Here is a 25,539-nt window from a genome sequence, read left to right as displayed (position 1 = left end):
TCTCTCTCTCTCTCTCTCTCTCTCTCTCTCTCTCTCTCTCTCTCTCTTTCTCTCTCTCTCTCTCTGTTACACACACACACACATACACACACAGAGGTATTTGGGGCTGGAACTTTAACATCTGTACTTTTAGAGGACATCTGGCATATTCTACACAATCCAAATCTTAGATCACAGAAAGGCCTTCACTGAGCACCAACCCAAAGGCATCCCCAGCCACTACCTTACTGACCACTTAAAATAACCTGGGAAAGACACTGTTCATATTACCTTACACTCCCAGATCACGATTCACCCCTGCGGGAAGCCAGAGCTGGAACTCAAATAGAAACCTCGACAGTCCTTCTTCCCGCTGACTCTTGGTTGTGTCAAATTGACCATAAGAAACTAACCAGGACATTGAGTACTCCCCATGCATTCACTAGTACCTGAAATTACCCTGTCTACCTACTTTGGTCTATCTCTGTAAACTCGAATACAAACCCATCATAAAAACCTCAACCTTTGTCTTAGCCACTTGTCTCCAAAGTCAAGAGCAGTGTCTGCCCTATAGCAGTTCCTAGGAAGTTGAGTATAAGAAAATGCATGTGTTGAGTGAATGTTGGCTTATTCATCAGCATAATGTAAGGAGTGTCTCGGATCTGGACCAAATCAAGCTGGGTAGGAGGCTAGGGAAAAGTGAGCTGTTTTGAGAAAGGTTACTGTCGGAGGTTTCTGAGGAGAGTATTAAGGTGACTCCCAGTGGTGTGAGTGGGGCTGATGATGTTCATGAGGGACTCAGGCACAAGCAGGAGGGAAGGGAGTGGACACCGTGAGCTGAGATGCCAGAGAGTAGCCAAAAGTGGGGCATCTGAATCAATGCCTGTGATGGTTTGTATATTATCAGCCCAGGGAGTGGCACTATTAGAAGGTGTGGCCCTGTTGGAGTAGGTGTGACACTGTGAGTGTAGGCTTTAAGACCCTCATCTTAGCTGCCAGGAAGCTAGTATTCTGCTAGCAGCCTTCAGATGAAGACGTAGAACTCTCAGCTTCTCCTGCATCATGCCTGCCTGGATGCTGCCATGCTCTCGCCTTGATGATAATGGACTGAACCTCTGAAGCTGTAAGCCAGCCACAATTAAATGTCGTCCTTATAAGAGTTGCCTGGGTCATGGTGTCTGTTCACAGCAGTAAAACCCTAAGACACCGCCCTTTGTTTGGATCCTAGCACTTGGATAAGACTTAAACCCACCCAGTGAAACAAAGTTTCTCTCAATCCAGATCGCTACAACAGTGCTAAAAGCACCCTGCCCTCCCTTCTCTGGCCCCTTTGTTCTGGTTCCTGTTGCGGCAGGTCCAGCATTTCTGTAAGCTTTCCACTTTAGGTGGTTCTTCTCTCTAAGGGCCTGGAAGAAAGGGACTTCAAAAGGTAACCAGAAAGGAAGAGAACATTAGCTACTGATTCAGTGCCCATCACTGCCATTCCGACTGGGAAAAGCAAGCTGTACTCCTTTAAGCATAAACGTTTTTAAATCTGTAAGTGAAATCTATTGGACCTTAGTGAAGGGAATTACAGAACACACTGGTAAATAGTATGTGTTTGTGAGCTGGAAGACTCGATGTTGTGTTTGCACCACCCACAGACTCAATATAATGCATATCAAAATGCCAATGACATAGACAGAACAGAACAAGGCTTTAAAGCACATAGAATCACAAAAGACACCCCTCAAAACCCCTTAAAGATCACCTTAACTGAGGTGGGAAGTGTCATCCTGAATATGGGTGGGACCATTGCACCGTCTCAGATCTCAGATCCGATACAGAGAAGAAAGAGGGCCAGGCACAAGCATTCATGGCTCCCTACTCCCTGGCTACAGACACTGTGTGACCAGACATCTCAAGTTCTTGCCACCACAACGTCCCCCACCATTATAGACTGTACCCATGAATTATGAGCCGAAATAAACCCTTTCTTAAGGGGCTTTTGCCAGGCACTGTGTTGCTGCAACAGGAAAAGCTGCTAACACAACAGTCTTGAGCAGGAACAACTGGAGAAACCACACTTCCTGCCTTCACATTATGCTACAATGGTACAGGAATGAAAATAGCACGGCACGCGGTACGAGCGGCAGTCCTAGAACTCAGGAGGCTGAAGCATGATGCAGGGGAGTTTGAAGCCAGCCTGGGTTCCGTAGACCTTATCTCAAAACCAACCAAACAAACAAAACTTGTAAGAACAAATGATAAGTACACAAAAGGAATAAAGATAAAGGAAATATAAAGAAACAAAAATAGAGAGGATAGAGAACCAGGAAATCATGCCCACGTGTAAATAAAGGGGTCCAACATAGATAACAGGGGACAGATATATCTACAATAAACAGGAGAGGAAAACTGGTTGTTCAGATGGGAAAAAAGTGAAACTAGACCCTTTTCCTTCCTTCCTTCTTTCCTTCCTTCCTTCCTTCCTTCCTTCCTTCCTTCCTTCCTTCCTTCCTTTCTTTCTTCCTTTCTCCCTCCCTCCTTTCTTCTTCCTCCTCCTCCCTCTCTCTCTCCCTCTCTCTGTCACCTGTCTCTCTCTGTCTCTGTCTCTCTATCTCTCTGTCTCTGTCTCTCTGTCTCTCTTTGTCTCCCTCTGTCTTTCTGTCTTTGTCTCTCTCTGTCTCTGTCTCTCTGTCTCTCTGTCTCTCTCTGTCTTCCCTGTCTCTCTCTGTCTCTGTCTCCCCTGTCTCTCCCTGTCTCTGTCTCTCTGTCTCTGTCTCTCTGTCTCTCTTACTCTCTCTGTCTCTCTCTGTCTTTCTCCAGGGTCTTCCTACATAGCCCTAGCTGTCCTGGAGCTTACTATGTACACCAGGCTAGCCTCATAACTCGCAGAGATCTGCCTGGACACTGGGACCACCATGCACCTAAAACGCTGGCAGGTGCTGGGGTGGCAGCAGGACCCTTCCTTCCAAAATGTTGTCATGCATTTTGACAGTGCCTCCTGATTGACTGACCCAGATGCCTACTTTGGTTTGGACTCTGTTGAGTTCCCCTAACATCTACAGGGAAATTTTAAAAAATAAATCCCCCACATTTTCCCTTCTTTGGAGACAGACATTTAAAAAGGTCACTGGCCAACCACAGAGATAACAGAACAGAAACTTCAGTGACCACAAAAAACAAGAACACAGAGTGACAGATATCAGTTAGCAAGTTCACAATACACATCAGCCCCCAATAACAACAATAACGAACCAACAAATCTCCGAATTTACTTTTACTCTGAAAAGTAAGATTTCCAGGGTCACCACATAAGAGTACTCAGAATGTCAAGTTTTAATTTTTTTTTTTTTTAAAAAATGCTGACTCGTGCTATAGGGAGATATGGTCATTCATTGAGAAAAAAAAAAAGAAATTTCCAGAAATCATTTATGAAACAACCCAGTAAGTATAACCATTGGCCAGATGTTAAATCGACTCCTCACCTGCAGTTTCTCTTAAAGTATAATTTCAGTTACCTGTAGTTAAATGCTGTCTGGAAATATTAAATGTAGAGTACCAAAAATAAGTAGTCAGTTTATAATTGTGAATGGAATATCTGAATAGAAATTCTGAATAGAACCTAAGACACACGTCATCCATCCCTTTGTGCAAAGTATCCACGCTGTATACACAGCCTGTCCACGAGCTCTTCGGTTACCTCAGCCGTCAGTCTGACTCTTGGTATTGCAGTGCATGGGATGAGTGCTAAGTCAGAACGGATAGCAAATCATACAGCCCATTAGGATCTGTGCTTCCAGGCTCCACCAGGAGTCTTGGAAAGGAGACTGGTCAGCTAGAGGTAACTACGCAGAACCGAAGTGAACCTGGAACACGGCATCTAAACATAACAAGACTATCGATGGATCCCACAGAAATTCCTGCTAAGTACAAAGACTAAAATGGAAAGCAGATCTGCACAGGCAGGAGACAGAGCCTGCAGGCTGGAAGAGACTGTTGAAGTGGTCCAATTTAAGAAGCAGAGAGACAAAGGAATGGAGAAAAGTAAATAAAACCAGTGTAGGCATGAGGAAACCTACAAGAGGCAGAAGGGAGATTTGAAGACATAAATCTAAAAAGTACCTAAATTTGATGTATAGGAATGTATATACAAGAAGAAGAAAAAGCTGGATGTCTTTATTCCCAACACTCAAGAGACAGAGGCAGGCAGATCTCGGAGACAGCTACAGAGTGAGCTCTAGGACAGCCAGGGCTACAAAAAACCTCTACCTGAACTCCAACTCCAAGCAGGAAAAATCCAAACCAGAAAAATTTGAAATCAAAATAGAAGTGACTATTTATGTACAAAGAATCTACAATACTATTAATAGCTGACTTCTCGTAGAAACCATGGAGGTGATACCTGAGAAAGGGGATGACATTAAATCCTGAAAGGGAATTTTAAAAACTGTTAAGCAAGAATTCCATATCTGGGGAAAACAATCTTTTAATAAAAGGAAAGCCAGACATGGCAGATGGCAAATGCCTTCAATCCAGAGCTTGGGAAGTAGGAGCAGGGGCATCTCTGTGAGTTTGAGGCCAGCTTGGTCTACAGGGTGAGTCCCAGGTCAGCTGGAACAACATGGGAAGAACTTGTCTTAAAGAAAGAAGGGGGTTGGGGAGAAAAGGAGAAGAGCAGCAGACATTTCTATATAAATGATATCTCAAAGAATTCATCACCACTGCACATGTTTTACAGGAAAAGACAGAGGGAGTACTTTGTTTTAAAATGAGAAACTACTAGAATAACTCAAAGCTATAGAAAGAAAGGAGGAGGAGAAGGAGGAGGAGAAGGAGGAGGTGAAGGAGGAGGAGGAGGAGGAGGAGGAGGAGGAAGAAGAAGAAGAAAAAGAAGAAGAAGAAGAAGGACAAGAAGCACAACGACAACAACAACTGCAACCGTAACCACAACCGCATCTATATTAACGAGCATGAAATCTATGAAGCGTCTAGCCTGTGACCGTAGCCATGTAAAGAAGGAGAAATGGATTGTGAATGTTAGGTACAGACGTGGAAACCACTGACGATCTTAATCTAATGAGTTTTTATAAGTTTTTCTTAGAAGTCTTACATGTTTTCTTTCTAAGATGCTAATATTATGACAAATTGTGAAAGAAATGCTTTCGTTGTGGGAAAACCAAAACCAGAAAAACCTCAGATGGCATCAACTTTATCCTAGCTTGACTGAACAACAACAACAATAACAACAACAACAATAACAACAACAACAGCTAGACTCTTCCCCAGGGAACCAGGATACCAAAGGAGACATTTCAGACAGACATAAAAGAATAAGAAAAAGAAGGCAGGGAAGTTTTCCTTCCCTTTTCTCTCACGGATAGCCCCTCCTTTGCTTAACAGTATGTCTCAGTGCTTTGGCTATCAAAGCCATGAGAGTTTATAAGGTATAAAAGTAAAGCACTCAGAATAGCTCCGATGCTTATGAAAACCCTAATATTAGCTTTTAATAATATTATTATTATCATCTAAAGACACTCTGAGGCACAAACAAACTTCTATTGATGTCTACAGCAATAAAAATACATAAAAATATTGAATTTTGCCATCTAATTAACCCATTTCTTATGTAGGACAAAGACAGTTTAACCAGTAATTTAGTGATTTAAAAAAACAAACAAACAAAAAATCCTCCATCAAAGTAATAATGCAATTATTTGTAAAAACTCTCTCTTCTAAACCAGAATCAGAGAAATTGTCTTTCCGTCATTGCTATTGTTATAGAATATCAGTATCGGAACATAAACCCCCATGTAAAAAGCCAGGCTTGGTGCTGTGCTTGTAATAAATCGTCACCACCACTACTACCGTTGTCATCATCATCATCATCATCATCATCATCATCATCATCTTCATCTTCATCCCTGGAGCTTGCTGGCTTGACAGTCTAGCCTACCTGACAAGCTTCAGGCCAACAAGACATCCTGGCTCAAAAATAAAAAGGAGACAGGAGAGATGGCTCAGTCATGCCCTTGTAGAGGATGCATATTTGGTTGGTTGCTCATGGCTGTCTGTAACTAGTTTCAGAGGAGCCAATATCTTCTCCTGGCTTCTTAAAGCGCTGTAAATTCACAGTGTCCATACGTACATGCAATAAAACACACGTACACGTAAAGACAAATCTTTCCAAAAGATAAAGTAGACAGCACCCAAGAAGCAGCATCGAAGTTGCCCTCTGACCTCGACATGCAGCGTGCACACACGCATGCAAGCATACTCACACGTGTGTACTTACACACACAAACACACATAGAGACACACACAACCCAGAGCATTCGCACAGGCTGGGTGGTGGGCACTGAAGGGGGGGGGCAAGGCAAGAACAAGTAACCTTAGACCCCTAGGTTGTTTTGCACCTCTGCCTTCTCCCCAGGCCAGAGTCATGGAAGCTAAAACCAGCTCAAAGGCTCCTGATAACACCCAGGGGTAACCGCTCTACCGTTACAACTATTTCAAACACAGTTTTGAAGTAACACGTTTGCTTCTGTGTTCAATCCACTTTGTGTGTCTAGACAATTCTTAAGTTCTCTCTCTTCCCAGGATGACTTAGCTAAATTGCTGTCCAAGATAGAAGACAAGCCACTCTGCCCTCCCAACCAGACATCTGGAGTTTAGTCTTGGTTAAAACAAGTCAGTCAGTTGTCTCTGTGCTTCAGTTTCTGCTGTTGGGTGTGGGCAGGAGTGCATACCTCACAGGGCCTGAGACTGACCTGAATTAAGGGCATGATGGACTCAGAACACCATCCAGACTGGGAGCAGCCAAGATATATTGCTCAAAAAACTGAATCTCCCAACATTCCTTTTGGCCAATGATTTCATCTACAGGACTTCGTTAGCTATGAAATAACACACACACCCCAGCGGGAGGTTTGACTCAGTGGCAGCAAGCATGAGGCCATAAGGCTCTGCGTTTGATCCTTAGAACCCCACCACACACACACACACACACACACACACACACACACACACACACAAATCTGGGTAGCACATTAGCTAGAGGAAAAGGCAATTCTAGGACTCAGATGTGATACTCTCTAAGGTTCCAGGTTCTCTAAGGTTCCAGAGCTCTGTCTACCAGCTTAAAACGAGCCTATGTATCTCTCCCAGAGAGATAGCCTCGTGGCTACTCTTTCTCTGTCTAAAGCTGATCTATCCAAGGAAGTATAGTGGTTAGGGCCTACCATGAGCAAACCATCTTCTATGCCCTTGGTTGGATTCTCACCATGTACCAAGAACAATCTAAATCTTCCATGTTGAAGGAGTCCTAGCAAGACCTAATGTGTTACCAGCCTGTCTCTTATTTTATCACAAGATCACTATCCTTTTAGTGTGTGTGTGTGTGTGTGTGTGTGTGTGTGTGTTGGGGGAGTCCTTCTTTTTACTTGCATTACAAGATGTATCTCATCCCTGAGCCTGCCCTGCAGAGGTACTTAAGGTGATCAAAGGGGCCTGTGGGCATCTCTCACCCAGTAGTCAGTGAGAAGCCCACATCCTGGAGCAACTGTACCCCATAACCTATACCTGAGAGCTCTGGGTGAGCTCATCAATACCAGACAACAACCTGGTCAATCAGAGAAGCATGGCATCTCCTATTGCAGCCATCAGATATTAGAAAGAGGATTCGAAGAAACTTTTCTGTGTCACGACTTCAGGAATGTTAACTGTTGGAAGTGCTTTCCCCCTTCTTCTCTGGTGACATTCCTTTGAGAGCACAGGAGACCAGGGCTCCATTGCCTTTGCAACCCAAGCACCAATCCCACAAACTGCCTAAGAATCAATTGTTGATTTGATACACAAGTGGACTTCATTTTTACAATATCTACTGATGTCTAAAACTTTCAAACCAGGAATGGGCTTCTTGTCACTCAAGAGGCTGAGGCCAGTTTGGGAGACCAGTGAGATCGTATCTAACTCTTCTTCAAATTGAATATTAAGAAATCATGTACACACACACACACACACACACACACACATAATCAAGAATAACTGAAAACCAACTATATATCACATACCACTGAGGAGGTTTATGAAACTTAGCCCAATCTCAAGTCTAATGTATCCCATAAAGCTTGCCTTGCTGTGCGCTACTAGGAATGCTAGCCTAACAGTTAATGCTTGCCCTCATGATGATGGAAGGTCTGCTCTATTTTCTCACTTAAAAAATAGGAGTAAAAGCACAGCTAACAAACTCAATGCACTTCTGAGGAGGTTACATAGTTAGCACAGGTACCATACTTACAATAGTGCCCAGTGGCCTCTTAAGAAATGTTAATTATCAGTACTTTCTATTATCAGTCACAGTCCTAGCTAACACTGAAGTCTAAATAAAAGCTCACTTGGTAACAGTACCCAGCAAAGTATTCATAGGAGTAAGATGCACATACAACCCATGTCCTGGGCAGAGAAACTTGCCCTCTGCCCTTGAGACGCCTTCTAGAAGCCATGAATAACAGTACTGCTTGCAATTGTTTACTGGAATGTCTCTTTAAAACAAAAAATAGATATCTACCAAACCCTAAAGTATATGCCAGAAAGAACAAAGCCAACAGCTTTGCTGACATCTCCCTTAAGAATAAAACAAACCAATGAAAACCAGAGAGCAGTATTTACCTTCTCTTCGGGCCAGATGGTGTGGTTCTAGGTCTGTAAGATCTAGGCTACTTTCGTGTACAAAGAGCCCATGAGTCTGTGGGAGCTTCAGATGACACTGCTTCAGTTAAAAATAATGACCGAGAAACAAAAAGCAGAAGTATTTGCAAAATTGCTTCATTTACACCACCCCACCATGGGGCTTTTCCTGTTTCTCAGATCACTAATCTTTCGGCTCAGCAATTCCCTAGTGGGTGCCCTGACGACCGCTGGTCCCCAAGATTCCTGGTAATGCAATGTTCTCCTCAAGAAAAAGACACAACATCTACTCACATACAAGAGCACCAGGCCCCTTCCAGGCCTTCCTTAGAAACTTCTCTAGTTTTGTTTACTCCATGGTTGCAAGCTCACACAACCACACTAGGGCTCCTTGCCCAGACATTCCGTCCCTTCTCCGTGAATTCCAAAAAAACAGAGATGGCTGGGGACTAAGAAAGGTTTCCCTGATGACTTGAAAAATAATTATTTTCTTTACCAAAGGAAGCAGGGGGAATCAAGTCTAAGCAAATAGATCAAAGACAAGCCAATCAACATCCTAGCATGGAGGAATCAAAAGGCCCTGCTCCTAACTAAAGAGCTATTGGTCTCTGAGAGACAATGGTTTCTGGGAAGAGGGTACTGGTTTTCCTAAAGGGTGTGACCCCTGTTAGGTCAACTGCACTCCAGTGGATAGCTTTATACCCCAGAGTATATGGGCCCTACAAATTGACTCAGTGAGTTATTTTTTTAAAAGGTACAAGTTAGGAGGTTATAAGAAGTTGAAGGGTCAATCTGGGAGGAGTTAATTCTCAAAGGATAAGAATATGTGTTAAAAACAGATTACAGGGACTCTCCTCAGAGCAGTGGAGCAGGACTTAATGCTGTTAATCACTGCTAGGTAATATTAAGCACTATTAACTCCACTGGGTATGGAGACTTCTGCCTGTAATCTCAGCACACAGGGGAGAGGCAGAGGAGGCAGAGGAGGCAGGGACAGGGGGCTGGGGGCAGGGGCAGGGGCAGGGGCAGGGGCAGGGGCAGGGGCAGGGGCAGGGGCAGGGGCAGGGGCAGGGGCAGGGGCAGAGGCAGTCTATGAGTCTGAGACTGGCCTGGGCTGTACAGTGAGTTCTAGCCAGCTTGGGTTTAGTAAAGCCCCAACAAAAAACAAAAAGAAGTGTTAGTTCTTTATTGAGCTTTTTAAAGTGCTAACTGCACACACACTTTTATTGCGATCTGTGAGGGTTAAAAGTGACAAGAGTGAGCCACTTGACAAGCCCTTCCTGGTATCCTTGAGTGGAGGAATGTCAGTTGGGCAGTCCCTCTCCCAGTAATTGGCTGCATGGCCCTGGCAGCCCAGATATTAATGGACACTTTATAACCCCTCTGAAGAAACTCCAGCAACCAAAACACCTCTACATCCCGAGCTGACGATATACCCCTAGCATGACCACTCCAGATATGTTCGTTGGCCTTAGAAAGCAGCACCCAGAGGAAGACAAGCCTGAGTGAACTCTATGTGACCCTGCAACCTTTCATTACCCCAGACAGAGGAAGAGCAGCTCCTCACAAGCTCTGCAGAAGGCCTGTGATTGGTGCACATAAAACCCTGCATGACCAGTACAAATACAAACCTTTTGCTGCTGTTGTTGTTTTAAAGATTTATTTAATGTGTATGAGTGTTTTGTTTACCTGTATGTGGGGGTGCCATGTGAAAGCAATACCCACAGAGGCAAAATACCCATAGGAGCCCCTGGAACTGCAGATAGAAATGGCCATTATCTACCATGCTACCCCCCCATAAAAGACTTCTCTAGGTGGTCTTGCCTAAGCCACTAACCCAAAGAGCTGGCGGGAACAGCACCATAACCATGGCACCCACAAAGCCACCAGCTGTTGTCTCAGTGACAGTGAGAAGACAGCTGAAGAATCTCAGGCTGGGGGCAGAAGTGACAAAGAGAGGTAGCACTCTAAAAAAAAAAAAAATACTGGAGGTCTCGTCCATTCTTACAGATTCAGATTGGCAGCTGAGTTCCCTGGGCTTTAAAAGCTTAGAAAAAAAGCCACAGAGTAAGTGGAACGAAGATGTAAGTGAAACTTAGATCTATCTTTAAAGCCCGAACAGGACACAGCTTAGATTCTAGCAAAAAGAAAAAAAAGAAGGAAAGAAAGAAAGAAAGAGAAAAATAAAGGAGAAAAGAAAAAAAGAGAAAGAAAAAAAAACTCCCAGAGTCAGCCAACAAGCTTGTCTTTAGTATCTTTTTTAGTGCAGGTGGGGGAGGGGATTCAAAGGTAAATAAGGGAAGTCATCAATAGCTCGAACCTCAGAATTATGTAAACTTATGGCTCTTCAGTAACAAAGATTTTAATTACGCAATTACTCACAGCTAGCTCCTCTTGCATATTACAGTCAATAACTAGCTCAGAATAGAAAACAACCTAATAATTTTAGCACACACATACAGAAACAAAACCCAAGATACAATAGGGGGAAAAACAGATGAATTAGATTTCAACAAAATTAAAAACTTTGGCGCAAAGGATACTATAATGGTTGACCTCAACAATCAACTCACTGGACTAAGGACCATGTAAGGTACGAGTTAGAGAGTTACATCTTTGAGTGTGTGTATGAGGGTGATTCCAAAGGGGATTAACTGAGGAGGGTAAGACCCACCTTGAATGCAGATAAGCCCCTCCTATGGGCTGAGTTCCTGGACAGAATACAAAATGGGAAGCCAAAAGCCAGGTGGGCACCACATGGGTAATTTCTCTTATGGTCCTCATCTGCTGGCATGTGAGCAAACAGTCTTGCACAACCACTTCTTCCTAGCCACGATGTTTCCCTTGATCCACAAGCCAGAACAATCTCCCCATCCCCTCACGCAGCTTCCGGTCAGCTACTTGGTCATAGCAACGAGAAAGGTCGCTGATACAGGCATCATACAATGTTGAGAAAGGTCACGAATAAAGGTACCATCAACAAAGTGGAACCGTCACGCACAGACTAAGACGAAACATTTGCAAGTCACACAGCTAACAGGGGACTCTCTATATTTTAAAACTCCTATAGTTTCAACAATGAAAAGGCTGATGACTGCCAAGGTTTTACGTGGGTATACGCTCATTTCTCATGGCTCTGTAACTGATAGAGTGTGGGGGGGTGTGGTGAGTTTAAGTTTTAAGTTTAGCATTTTGAGGAAGTACCCAGCTCTTTTCCACAGTGCTTGTACTTACTACCTCCCCAGCAGCAGCACACGGGGACTCCAATCTCTCCCCATCCCTGACAGCAATTCTATCCCTATTTTATCCATTCATGTGCTTCAGTTTGCATTTCTCTAATCTCTAGTAAGGCTCGTCTGGTTTCCATGTGCTTATTCATCTACTGCTTGTCTTGGAGAAATGTTAGGATTAAGTGATTAATGCAATTTTTTTTTTTAGATTATCCAAAGGCTTTATGTATTTGGTGATGCTCAATAACCAGATGCCCACACAATCAGAGGTGTAACCCAATAGCCAACCTAGCTATATCAACTACCGTTGACTACTAGAGACAGGCGCACGTCCACTTCCATGTTCCCCCCTCTCCACAAATTTTTTTAACAGGGTCTCAACATGTTGCCCTGGCTGGCCTGGAACTCACTACGAAAACCAAGCTGGCTTCAAACATACAAAGACCTGCCTGCCTCTGCTTCCCAAACGCTGGGGTTAAAGAAAGGTACATACCACCACAGCAAGCTCTACAGTTTTTTTCTTCTTTAATGAAAAACTTATTTCCATCTTTTCCCCACCTATTTTGTTTAAGTCATTGTTACTTCTCCCTAATGGATCTATGTGGTTCTGAATCTTCACTCTGGAGGCACACTGGGCAATGGCCTGGAAAATCCGGCATGCCCCACAAGCCCTCAGAAATGTACAATAACGACCTACATTGTTCTGGGACCAGAGGGGCGGGGAGGAGATGAGAAGAAATCTGGGACTGGGGCTAGAGCCCAGTGGTGGAGCGCTTGTCTGACATGTGTGAGGTCCTAGGTTCAGTTCTCAGCTTGGGGGCGGGTAGAATCTAGGGACTAAGAAGATGACTTAGTAGGTAAAGTCCACGTAGGACATGAGTTCTGACCTCCAGAATGTGCATGAAAACCAGGCATGGTGGTGTTAACCTGTATCCCAGAGACGGGGGTGAGAGACTATGGGTCCCAGGGTCTTCTTAGCCAGCCAGTTTAGTTATAAATGGCAAGACTCTGTCTCAAAAAGCAGAGTGGAAAGTGATAAAGCAATATTCCAGAAGACAACCTCTGACCTCCACACACATGCACATGAAGAGGCAAGTACATACACACACACATGACCATATATATAAAAAACACATACACACATACACACACACACAAAACCACATATATACAAACACATACGTACACACACCACACATACATAGGACCACATATATGAATACATCAACACACACATACCACACACACACACACACATGACCACATATATGCACACATCAACACACACAACCACACTACACTGTACCACATACACACACACACACACACACATTCACACACATGACCACATATATGCATACATCAACACAGATAACCACACACACATACCACATATATGCACACATATATCACACATGACCAAATAGAGGCACACATCAATACACACACACACACACACATGTATCACATATATGACACATATCCACATACCTGCTCCCCACCCCTGCTTTAAAAAGAAAGAAATCCGGGTAGTTTTCATGCCACCCATCCCCAGTTGGGCCTGCCTCCTCCTCGCCTGTATCATTATGGACTAGCCAAAATCAAAATACATTTGGGTACAGAGACCCGGACATGGTGTGGGTAAGGGCTAAGTATGCAGATTTCTTTCTTTATGGGCAGAAAGGGTGAGGAAAGGGAAGAAGTGAGATTCAGAATGATACTGAAGGCAAACTTTGGGGAAAACCCAGTAAGCTAAAAATAGCAAACTTTCAAAAGATGTGAGCTGTTAACTTTAGCATTGATTATCATACTGAATATAAAGCCTGCTACTTTAAGACAGGAATTCTGTAGGATAGATGATGGAGGGATGCTTTGACTAAAATCTGTGGGAGTCAAAAAAGAGACAGGATTTTGGTCAACTGAAGAGTCAGCAAATGTCAACCGCACAAGGCAGGTGGTAAGTCATTGTCAGCCATAAAGTTCTTGTCCACATGAAAGGGGCTAGCAGGCCCCGTAACACTGTCAGACCATATCTGACGTGTAGTTTGGAGATGAGCACAAAATGACATAATCTGAAGAGATGTCCAGACTAGCTCTACACCTAGAATCCAAGTTAAATATGAACCACTTGACAGAACAGGAGGCACCAGTTGAAGGGAAGACTTAGGTACTCTATCCATAGGATATCACCAAAGGGTGAAAATTTAATTATAGGCTCCCTAAATAAAATAATATTTATGTGAAATAAACTCTAAACCTTAATGCATCTCAAAAACTGGCCCATGGGCTTGACTGTTAAAGTTTTCTTTATCTGGGGATGCCTGGGAGCCCACAGAGGGCAGAGACATGCTCTTCCAAGATTGAAGATCCATCCATCAGAGACTGCAGGTAAGTGTATAATTCTGAGCATAACTGTGGGTCACCAGGCTGGTAGAAAGACACCTTGGGGTTGAAGCCTCTCCCAATGCATTTCTACATAATGAACGGTGTGGGGGGGTTGAATAGGTTTGGCCCCCACAGACTCATGTGTTTAACCGCCTGGCCCATGGGGAGTGGCACTGTTAGGAGGTGTGTCCTTATTGGAGTAGGTGTGGCCTTGTTGGAGGAAATGTGTGACTGTGAAGGTGGACTTTGAGGTCTTAGGTAAAAGCTCAAGCTATGCCCATATTGGGCAAGTGTGGAAGACAATCCTCTTCTGCTGCCTTTGGACCAAGATGTAGAACTCTCAGCTCCTTCTCCAGCACCATGTCTGCCTGCATGTCACCATGCTTCCCACCATGATGATAATGGACTGAACCTCTGAAACTGTAAACCGGCCCAATAAAATGTTTGCCTTTATAAGAGTTGTTGTGGTCATGGTGTCTTCTTCACAGCAATGAAATCCTAAGACAAACAGTGAACCCGTCAGAACCTTCTTGGTAGACCCTGGGGCACGGTGGGAGCTTACTGCCTGAAGGTTGGCACTAGGCAATTTTCTGCAGTGCCAGCTCTATCTAGACATGGAGCACACAGATGCACAATTCTAAAAATTCACTACAAAAATAATCTCTGACTTTAGAAGGAATGATTTTTGATGGGTAAAAGTAGCCGGAGATATTAGAAAGGATCGGCCGCTGGCTCGCAGCTCTGCTGGCTCGCAGCTCTGCTGCCATGTTCCTGCACTATGCCCAGCACTGACCAGAGCTCCAGAACTTCAAAATCTCACCACCCAGCTCGCTAAGTTACCATTGGCGGATCACTATCACACCATTCCCATGGTTCAAAACCCCATGGCCTTTCTCTCGAACTAGGTTGAGTCACTGTGAGAAGAAAAACACCACACAGAGTTTAGGAACAATGGTAACTCAATCTCTAGGCACAACAGCTAAAACATAATCTTGTAAGCCTATTAAATCTAATCCTCCGGTGGCAGATCCTTGTGGCTACGCCATGACACCGGGGAAAACTCTACCACTACATCTTGTTCATGCGCTCACCCCGTTCCAAACTGCCTCTAACCCCGTCTTCCTTCTCCTCTTCCTCAATCCAACCTGGAAGTCCCACCTCCTACTCCCCCAGTGATTGGGATGGTTCACCAGAAGTCCTTGAGTATGTGATTCATACCTTGTCTGCAGTCCCTCCCAGGAGAACGGAATTAACATCAGAATACAAAAAACCAGTGCCATCCACAACAGGTAAATTACAGGACAAGACGATAAAGTTCTTTAATGAACACAGTGGGGTGGGTTCATTGGGCAGACCTTGGGGTGTCGTGAAAGTACGGAGAGGAAAAACAACCTTTTGCATGTTTTAAAAATATTTTCTACTATATTTATCAAAAACAGTATCTTCAGAGCTAGACATGGTGGCAACGTCTGTAATCCCAGTATTTACTTATTGAGGCAGGAGGTTCATGAATTTGAGACCAGTTTAGGTTACATGGTACATTCCAGGCTAGCCTGAGCAACAAAGACAATGTCTTAAAAACAAACAAACAAACAAACAAACAAATGAGAAAACAAAAACAAAAACAAACAAAAATCCACTTCTGTTTTTCCCAACTTAAAGCTATGAGTAGTCCCATTTCTTTAAAGCTCTTGGAGACTGTTAACCCTACAGTTGTTGAATACCTAGGTCTCTGCTAACTAGCTGATTTTGAACATGTTATTTAACTGAGTTACTACACAGGACAGAGCTGTTGGAGCTTGCAGACCATCTGTCAGGAGGTATTTACTCAACAAATGCTGATGTTATTATTTTATTCCCAACCCATCACCAACACCATCAAGATGACCCTAGGTCCCTCCCGGGGTTGATACAGGGGCATTCTTCATAGCCAGTTAGTGTTTCGTTACTGCTGTACCCCATTCAACTCACTACCCACTCAGCCAAGTGTCTTTCAAACCTTCATTTAAGATCATCTTAGAGACTTATACTTTGAAATTAGGTCCCCCGATCATTTCTCTCGATGGAAAGAAAGCTAGGCTACCTCTGGCTAAAGCAAGATAGATTCAAAATCAACACTGGCAGGAAGTTTTAAATAGATACATTGTTGTTTGTTTCTAAGGGGACTGGACCAAGATAAACACGCCAGCCAGCATCTTGGAGAGGCCTGGCGAACAGGGAAACAGGAGAAAAATAAGGCCATCTGCAGGAAGAGCTGGCAGCGTACCACAGCTACCAGGCCCTGCTGCAGAGCTTGGTTACCTCAGAGCCCAACAAAGGCCTGCAGAACGCTTTGGCTACTTCCTGGGAACAGCTGAAACCCAACCAAGTTCAAAATATCCTCTTCTTTAATGTGAAAAGGGAGGAGAAACCACACAAGGTAGGATCTATTCTGGAAGGCACACGTCTTCTGGTTCTCTCCTTTATCTGGGTGGCCATTCAGGGACATGATCTGGGATAAGGTGGCAATGAAGCAAGGCAGACCATGTGTTCATCCATGATGCCAGGAAAAACATGGTCACCTTTGACCTGGTTGGCCCACCACTTGCCCACCCACCTACTCTGCAGCAAAAGGACCCTCCGCCCCAGCACATCCTTCTAGCAACCCATCATGCTTAGCAGGAGACCCAAGTGCCTGCATCAGGGAGGGACATACATGCAGTTCCCATACATGCTGCTGAGTCACAAAATGCATAACTTCAGAATTCAAGGGAATTCAAGGGACTTACCTGTTTTGAGGAAAACTCTACCTTGACATTTAAGAAGACAATACCACAGCTGTAGGGGTTACCACGGCTGTAGGGGTTTCCCTGGGGCACCCCAAACCCTGCCTGAACAGCACAGGGGAAAAAGCAGCATCCAGGCCGATGTGATCTGTTGAGCCAAGTAGAAACACCCCTGGAAACCAACCAGACAACAACAGGCCTTTCATTTTGGCCTGTCCCCTTTGTTGTTCAGCAAAGTCACAGAACTTTAGAAACAGAAGGGAAGAGCAGCAGAGGCCCAGGTGGTGGCATTACTCACTGAAGGTCACCAATAGGAAAAGCAGTCACTGCAGGACTAGCATACCCAGCTTTATCACAAGAATTGGAAAACAGCGGTGTTCTGGAGATGCAAGCCACCCTATGCATAGAAGAGAAATCCCTCACTCAACAGGAAAGCACCATGCAGAGATAACCTGCTGTGCTCTGAGCTGACACCAAGGCTCAAATGCAAGCTCTTCCCTTTACCAGGTCGTCATCAGGAAAGGATCCCCAGCCTCAGTTTTCTCATCCATAAAAGGGGCTGATAACATCACCGGTCCTGTAGCGTGTTTTCAGGATGAAGCACATCCTGGAAGAGGGCTCCCACGGAACTCATCACCAACATTAACCAGGAAAGGGACAGCAGTGAAAGACTGGGGATTCAGTGACCCAAGGGGAAGGGGATTGCTGACGAGCTAAGGTTGTCAGAAAGATGGATGGAGCCTTGATTTTAAAAGGCCTCCATCAGACTGGCCAATAGGCAAGTCTGTGGAGTGTTTTTCTTGATTGCTGATGGATGTGGGAGGGTCCAGCCCATTGTGGGAGATGCCTGCTCTGGGCAGATCGTCCTGGGATGTATAAGAAAGCAAGCTGGGCAAGCCATGAAGTGCAAGCCACAAGCAAGGCGCCTCCAAGGTTTCTGCCTCCAGGCTCCTGCCCTGGCTTCTTTGATAATGGGCTGTAAACTGTAAGCCAAATAAACTCTGTCCTCACCTGGGTTGGTTTGGGTTGGGTTTTTTAAATTAGAACAGGAGAGAAACCAAATGAGGCCAGAGGGGTTGTCCATTAAACGGTAGAGCATTATTTAACGTCATGGAGTTGTGAGACCTGCCAAGGGTCGTATTAACAGTGGTTAGAGAAGAAGAAACATCCAAGAAGGAATACATCATAAGTATTACATGTGCATGACGCTACCTGCATCAAAGGATCCTACACACACATATCGCCCACCTCAGGAAGAGAGCAGAAGAAAATGCATACGATATCAAGTAATTTTCTAGATTTGTAACTGACCGGCACTGACTTCTCTGTTATTTTTCTTTGTTCCCCACATTTTACATAGACAAGTGGAATAAAGGAGAAATCAGACGTCAGCCTGGTCTCAAGTGGCTAAGGGACTACTACAGAGGAGTAACAGTAGGGAAGAGAGTGGCCCCCAGAAGCAGGGCCTGAGTTAGCCAGCCACAAGGAAGCATCTTGTTTGGGAGGAAGCAAGGGCTGGAGTCAGCTGGGGGGAGCTTCAAGCCACCAGATAACTGTGAAGGAAGACGCCTGGAAGTATCCGACCCGGAAGGATCTCTGACACATAGGAACGCATTTCAAAATGGAAAGAGCTAGCGATGTTTTCAGCAGTTCCCATTTAAATGAGAGAAATCACATGCCTAGAAAGAAGGAAAGAAGTGCAGGGGTCTGGAGAAAACTAGTCAGCTGCCTCCTATCTCCTGCTGGCTTTGATGAAGAGAGCTTGTCTCAGAAAACTGTAAGGCCAAAGATGAAAAGGAACTGAGGGCCCCACTGAGGTCAAGGGTCGGAGAAGCCCCACAGAGCCAGTGATCTGCCTTCTGAGTCTGAGACTATTCTCTGACCCAAGCGAGGACCCGCATTTCCTACTTTCGGCATCTAGCAGAGAGAAACAGAGTAGCTAATTCTGGACTCACTGCCGGGACACAAGCCAGAGTCGAGACAGAGAAGCCCCCACTGGGTCTCAGAAGATGGCGTCAACCTGGATTTGTTCTCTACAAATCATTGCCTAGCCATTTGCCTCCCCAGCCTTCCTCTTTGCTGTGGCAGGGATGTGGTTTATCCCTGGGGGTTCCAGTGAAGGTTTGTGCCCAGTGTGGTGACATCAGAGGTGGTGGGACCTCTTAGAGGTGGGTGCCTACAGCAAGGAAACCAAGTTATAGTGTCTCTGCTTTTAGAAACAACGTAGTTCTTATTAGAAGATGGTTGTTAAAAGAGAAGGCCTGACTTCTCTTTGGTTCCCGGTCTCACCATCTCTCCCACGAGCACTCGCACCATGGTACCATCTGCCCTCCGCAGCAAGGACCTGGAGGTGGAGGGTCTCCAGGGATGGTGCTGTGTTGTTCCGTCTTTCAAGCTTCTTAAACTTCATAACCATCTCTTTATAAAGTGGGCAGCCTGGGGTATTTTGTTACATCATTGGCAAACAAAGAACAGGTAATAGAAGAAGCAGGCCTTAAGTCGTGAGTTGTCTCAGGGTCCTTTCAACTGCTGTACAGGGTCCTCAGACCTTGCCGCTCATTGGCTGAACAATTGCTCCTCCTGCAGCACTTCAACATCTTCCCACTGCACCCCCTTTGTCCCCACCCCCACCCCCTTTCTTAAGCAGCATTCCGGGGGCTCCAGCCTTTTGAACAAATATTAAGCCACAATGGGTGAGGCTTGAAGGGTGAAGCCAGATCGGGGAGAGGAGTGGGACTGGCCACCCACACGCCGCACCCACGCACCACCCATCTGTCTCTTCATCTTCGGCCAGTCATGTCTGCCTCCAGGACCCCCACATCCTTCTTCCCCCAACACTTCCCATCACAAGAGGAAGTGCTGCCCTTCTAAGCTGGACACTTAAATTTTTCGTGATCCACGGAACTGGCTGGGCGTTCTAGTCAGAATAGGGACCAAGAACTTCTCAGTGAGATGCTGAGAACCTCCCAGATGGAAACACCACAGCAGACCACAGGGGTGTGTAATCAGGGACCTCTGGGGAACACGCTCCACATTATCTCTGCGTTTAGTGGACATGAAACAGAAAAATAAAGTCTGGGACTGCGCAGAGTAGCCGTCAGCAGCAGCACAGCTCCCCACACCCGCCTCAGAACTTTCACGTTTGTGTATTGGTCAGGTTAACCTGCAGTTCGGCTGTCTGAAAATCAGAAGAACAGTAGCAGCAACAAAACTTGAAACTCAGCCCCCGGAGAGGGGCGTTCCACCACAGAGGATGATCAAAGGCTGACAGAGAAATGTTATTCTGTCAAAACACCCCACGAAGGGAAACAGCTATGTACAGTTCTTAGGGCAGGGCAGCCTCACTTGTGACTGAAAAGTGATTCTGGTCTATTTCAAGCAGTTGAGTAAATTTTCTCACGCTAGGGATTAGCATAATCTCACTTATTTTAGCTCTTTAAAAATTTTTTCAGTTTAATTCTGAATGGACGATACATGTGTGTGGTACCAGATTTATAAGCTACAAAATAATATAAAGTAAAAAAAAAATCAGTGTCCCATCACTCGCTCAGCCCCTCAGCCAGACTCCTCAGTGACGTTCACCATTGCCAGACAACCTATATTTACACAGGCACAAGCGCATCCTGTACAACACAATACGCATGTATAGGTGTGTGCACACATACACACACACACACACACACACACACACATACAAAGATGCAGTCTTTTAAAAAATAGTAAATACTACTATGCTAAAAAAAATATTCTTTGCACCTCCCCAGATTCACACTTTTTTGTACTGCTGGTGTCAAAGCCAGAACTTCGCACGTTCTTGGCAAGCACTTAGCCACTGAACCAGCAACCCTCGCCTGGTTTTCTGTCGCTGGATGGTCTACGCCGGCAGCTGCTGCGTGGAAGTTTTAAAAGGCTAAGTCATACTGTTTGTGGATAATCTATTATTTGATCAGTTCCTACAGGTGAGTATCCAGATAGCTTTTAGTATGTTGCTATTTCAAATAAATTATAAGCATATCTGCTTATAATAAATTCCTGAAGGCAGCATTGGTCAGATGGGGTAACTGCATTCGTACCATTAACATCTTCAGCCCAAAGCACCTTCCAGAGACCTGGACCATGCTCGACTGTCTATCATTATAATCCACAGGCTAAACTTAATCCATGGTGTTTTGAGTTTTTTTTTTTCTTCATGTTTCGAAGGAGCTGTTTAAAGAAACAAAAGAAGGCTGGGCCTGGGGCGTAGCTCAGTAGTAGCTTACTGGCCTAGTGTATTCCAGGCTCTGGATGCACAGGGCATCCTCATTTCAGGTTAGGTGACAGATAACAAGGGGAGGTTCGATGGTGGCCACACTAAGCCAGAGCATCTCCCTAGCAGGGATGTGTGACCCTGGGAGCCCATCTCCCACTTCTCGTCTCAGCTTTGTCTAACTTAGATACAGAGCGTTGCTTCAGGCTTTGTTCAAGCTGAAGGGAACGGGGTATCTGTAATGCTTATGTAGAGGTACCATGATTTCTCTGGGTAAAAATACAGCTTGTTCCAGGACACAAATATAAACTGACACTTGAATTTCTCGCCTCACAGTCACAAGTGAAAAGAAAAGGCTAAAATCCCCAACTGGTAGAACTGGATAGAATTTTGAAGGTTATTTGGTCTGAGATTTATGGGCAGATTTTTTTTTAATCTACCGTTAAAAATTCAAAAAAAATTTAAAGGATTACAACAATATCTCCACCTTTTTTTAAAATTTGCCAACTGAAGTCATTTAAAAAATGAAAGCAATCCAACCACCACCTATTTATTATTATTTAATAAGAGGATGGAACATAAAAAGCAGAGAGAACCCAATATTAGAAATCAGGAGAGTCTGTTAAATTGAATACATTTAGCACCGTGCAGAGCTAGCCACATAATTGTTTCCTTCTGCTGATTTTGCTTCAGACCGAGGAAGAAGTCTGCATCAAAGCCGTGTTGGGAACCACCCTCAGCATTTTCTAAACAACCCAAACCCTGTATCCAGATAACAGGACCATGATTCAATTCTGATGGCCATAGCAGACCCGGAACCAGAACAATGCCTCCTAGCCTTGGGTCCTTTCCAGAGGGTCACACTTGGGTCACTCCTCTCACTGGGACCCTTCCAGAGTGGTCACACCACACGTCTCTGCATTCCCAAAACAAATGGCTAGAACTATGCTTACCTACCTCTCCCTGTTAGTTCCTGCCTCACAGCTCCTGGGGATTAATCTGATTTGTTTGCTTCTCATTCAAAACTGTGAGTCACCGTCCTCTGCACCTGTGCTGTTATGCCGGTTCCCCCATCTCCATGCATTTCCCTGAGAAGACTGCTCGAGGAGAAATCCAAGCTTAGGTGGTAGGCTGCCAAGTGTATCTCCTTGTTCCTGTTTTGTTCCTGTTCCTATTTTGTTCCTGTTTTGTGGGGAGTATAAAAGGGAGCTATGCAGTTGAAAATACAGCATTTGGTCTTTACCAGATGACTCCTTGTCTTTCTTTCTCTCGCCCTCAGCCCTCCGCCGATCCAAGGAACTCAGTTAGCTATACTGGCGTAGCTGACACAAAACGTGTTTTCATCACTTAGGTGTCAGGGACAAAACCAAAACAGAGGACTCAAGAGACGGCGTGGTGGGGAAAACTTCTTGCTGCACGTGCATGCGTGCGTGCATGCGTGCATGCGTGCGTAGGTGTGTGAGAACCAGGGTTTGGTCCCCAGGACTCATGGAAAGCTCAGAACTGTCTTTGTCACTTTTCTGTTGTGATAAAAAAAATACCCTGACATGACAACTTAGGTAAGAAAGGGTTTGTGTTGGTTTGTGCTTCTAGAGAGACTGAGTCTGTCATGGCAGGGAAGGCACCGCAACAGGCAGAGAAGGGACGGCATCAGGAGGAAGAAGCTGGCTCCTTACCTCTTCATCCCCACTCAGAAAGCAGAGCAAGAAAGCAGGAGTGAGCAGAGGCTATAAAACCCCACAGCCTGCCTCCCAGGACACACATCCTCCAGCAAGACTCTCCCTCCCGAAAGTTCCATGGCCTCCCCAGACAGCATCTCTGACAGGGGACTAAGTGTTCAAATGCATGAGACTATGAGGGGCATTTTTCATTAAAATCACCACAGGTACCTAAGAATTCATCTCTGTGTCCCCTGAATTTCAGAGCCAAGAAATTCTCAGCAGCCTCAACTATGGAGCTAAAAGGACATGACAAACCCAAGTCTTCGCTCTTTCAGTTCTTTTCTGTACACCACACAGTTCCCTTGCTGCGTGGCTCGCCCACCCACGTCCTAGGTATAGCAGCCAACTTCACTTGGTCCACATGCTACTTAGGCCTAACCTACTCAGGTCCAAGCTCCTCAGCCTCACCATTCAGATACTCAGGCCCTGGTTCTTCCTGACTAGACCTGCTATGAAAACTAAAAGATGCCCTGGGCTGCAGGCTCCACACACTCCCTCCAGTCTCATAAAGAGAGCGCCCTGGAGACTGCAGCATCGGTGTTAGTGTTAATACATACAGAAGGGGATCAATCACTCTATTTTCAATTAAGACTAGAGCTCCACACAGCAGGGCTTCAATGGCGGTCCTAAGCCTGGGAATTGATGACACCTTTCTTAATGAACAAAATAGCTGGACTTCCGACGCCTTGCCAGGCCGTTGCTTTTAAGCCTACCTGTTTCCCATCACTGCCCCCTTTCAACACAGAGTTCTTCTATTAATTACTCCATGAATTACTAATTTAGCTCTTTAGTTCCTTTCTAGCCTTTAAAGTCAGTAATCCAAGTGCATCCATACGTGGCCAACCTTGTTCCTTGTAGTAGGCCATAGTCAAAACGTTCAAGTTTTCACCGGGATAACAAAAAATGGAAAAGTAATGTGTCTTCCCAGGAAATCCATCACTGACCAAGGGATTGGATCTCTATACCAACACCACACTTCCCTCAAAGGGGCCTTAGTGACAATATCTACATGGTATTTCATCTCTCTAAATCAAGGTGGCCATGTAAATGCAATGCAATTTTTCAAACCTTCTGATGGTTGCTATCATCTTGGTAGAATCATCTAGAAGACTAGCCTCTGGGCATGCCTATGAGGACTTCCCTAGATTAAGCTGGGGGGTCAAAATCCACCTTGACTGTGGGCAGCACACTCCGGGAGTGGGGCCCTGAAAGGCATAGTCAGGATTCTGTATGTGAGCTTTCATTGCACTCTTAAGACAACATGTTCATCTGCCTTGAGCACCTAGCTCCATCGTTTCCCCTCCAGGATGTCTTGTAACCTGTAATCTGTGAGCCAAAAGAAATCCATTTATCCCTTCAGTTGCTTCCGAAAAGACTTTGTTCCAACAATGCAGGAAGTAACTAGTACATACCCAACAAGATGCTGATTTAAAGTTGGTCCTGCAGACAAATAAGAAGACTCCATCTTCCCAAGGACAATGGCTTCCCTGTGACAGGACAGAAAGACTATCACATCTCACACCATTATACTACATAATCAGTTTCCTAGTCTATGGTTGGTATTTCTAAAGCATTGCCATCAAAGAGATGAGCAGGATATAGCACGACATACACTGGCCCTCAGTCTTTCCTCAGTGTTTCATTCATTCAACTAGTAGTTAGTGGACACTTAGGGAATATCAGGTATTAGTGTTAAGAATCAGGAATATGAATGAACTAAACAGCTCACAGTCTAGACTTTACAGCTTAGTTAATAAAATTCTCACTGATGTCCAACAGAGAATGATTGGGAAAAGAGACGCTTAACACATTGATATGCTAGACAATTGAGAATTATCATAAACAATATAGGTGTGGTCTCTATTTACAGTGAGTCGACCTAGCTAAAAGTTGTCTTCTTAGAAATGAGTAAACCAAAATACTTCTATTCATTCAGATTACCAACAGAATCTCCAGTCTTCATGGGCTGGCAATCCAACTAAGGAGAGGGAAAAGGTAACCAAGAACTTCAACACCTACAAAGGCTTTGCAGGTAAGTGGGAAAGATGCTGAGAGAATGCATGTGAAGCAGGCAGTGAGTGAGGGTGGAGAAGGGGAAGCCTGCAGGACTAAGAGTTCTGAAGGGTGTGTACAGTGGCAGGCAGGGTCAGATTGAGGAAACAGCACGGATGTTCGTAGCTGAAAACTGCACTTTAGGGTGAGCATTGACAGCAACTTAGAAAAGGAAACAGACACCATGCCCTAAGAGGCGTGATGGGCACTGGCAGTGGAGCTAGACTTTGTCTGGCAGGCAGTAGAAAGCTCCTTGCTGTGTTCTGAGCAGCACATGATTAGATCTGTAGGCTGAGAGCATTACCTTAGCTGAACTAATATGTGCTTTAAGTGTTACTGATTGGATCTGTGATGATGTGAAGACAGGAGTGGTCCAGGTAAGCAGTGATGGTGTGGATGCAGTGATGGGTGGATGCAGTGATGGAGTGGATGCAGTGATGGAGTGGATGCAGTGATGGTGTGGATGCAGTGATGGGTGGATGCAGTGATGG

At 44.9% G+C, this 25,539-nt stretch overlaps 1 protein-coding gene across 3 annotated transcripts in view; it reads right to left on the bottom strand.

Annotated features, from left to right (window-relative positions):
- Positions 1 to 24,478, bottom strand: part of Tmcc3 (transmembrane and coiled-coil domain family 3) — a 245,731-nt gene extending 221,253 nt beyond the window's left edge. The window contains exon 1 of one of the 3 annotated variants that reach the window (XM_028783004.1): positions 24,409 to 24,478. The gene's annotated coding sequence lies outside the window, so the exon portion shown is untranslated. Of the gene's footprint in view, positions 1 to 8,631; positions 8,730 to 24,408 lie in introns of those variants that run through there. The other 2 variants (XM_028783003.1, XM_028783008.1) reach the window with 2 other exon arrangements.
- Positions 24,479 to 25,539: the final 1,061 nt, after the last annotated feature.

Source organism: Grammomys surdaster, unplaced genomic scaffold, assembly GCF_004785775.1.
Source record: "Grammomys surdaster isolate TR1022 unplaced genomic scaffold, NIH_TR_1.0 958, whole genome shotgun sequence".
Taxonomy (NCBI): domain Eukaryota; kingdom Metazoa; phylum Chordata; class Mammalia; order Rodentia; family Muridae; genus Grammomys; species Grammomys surdaster.
The sequence above is the reverse complement of the archived record's forward strand: the minus strand, read 5'-3'. Positions and strand labels throughout refer to the sequence as shown.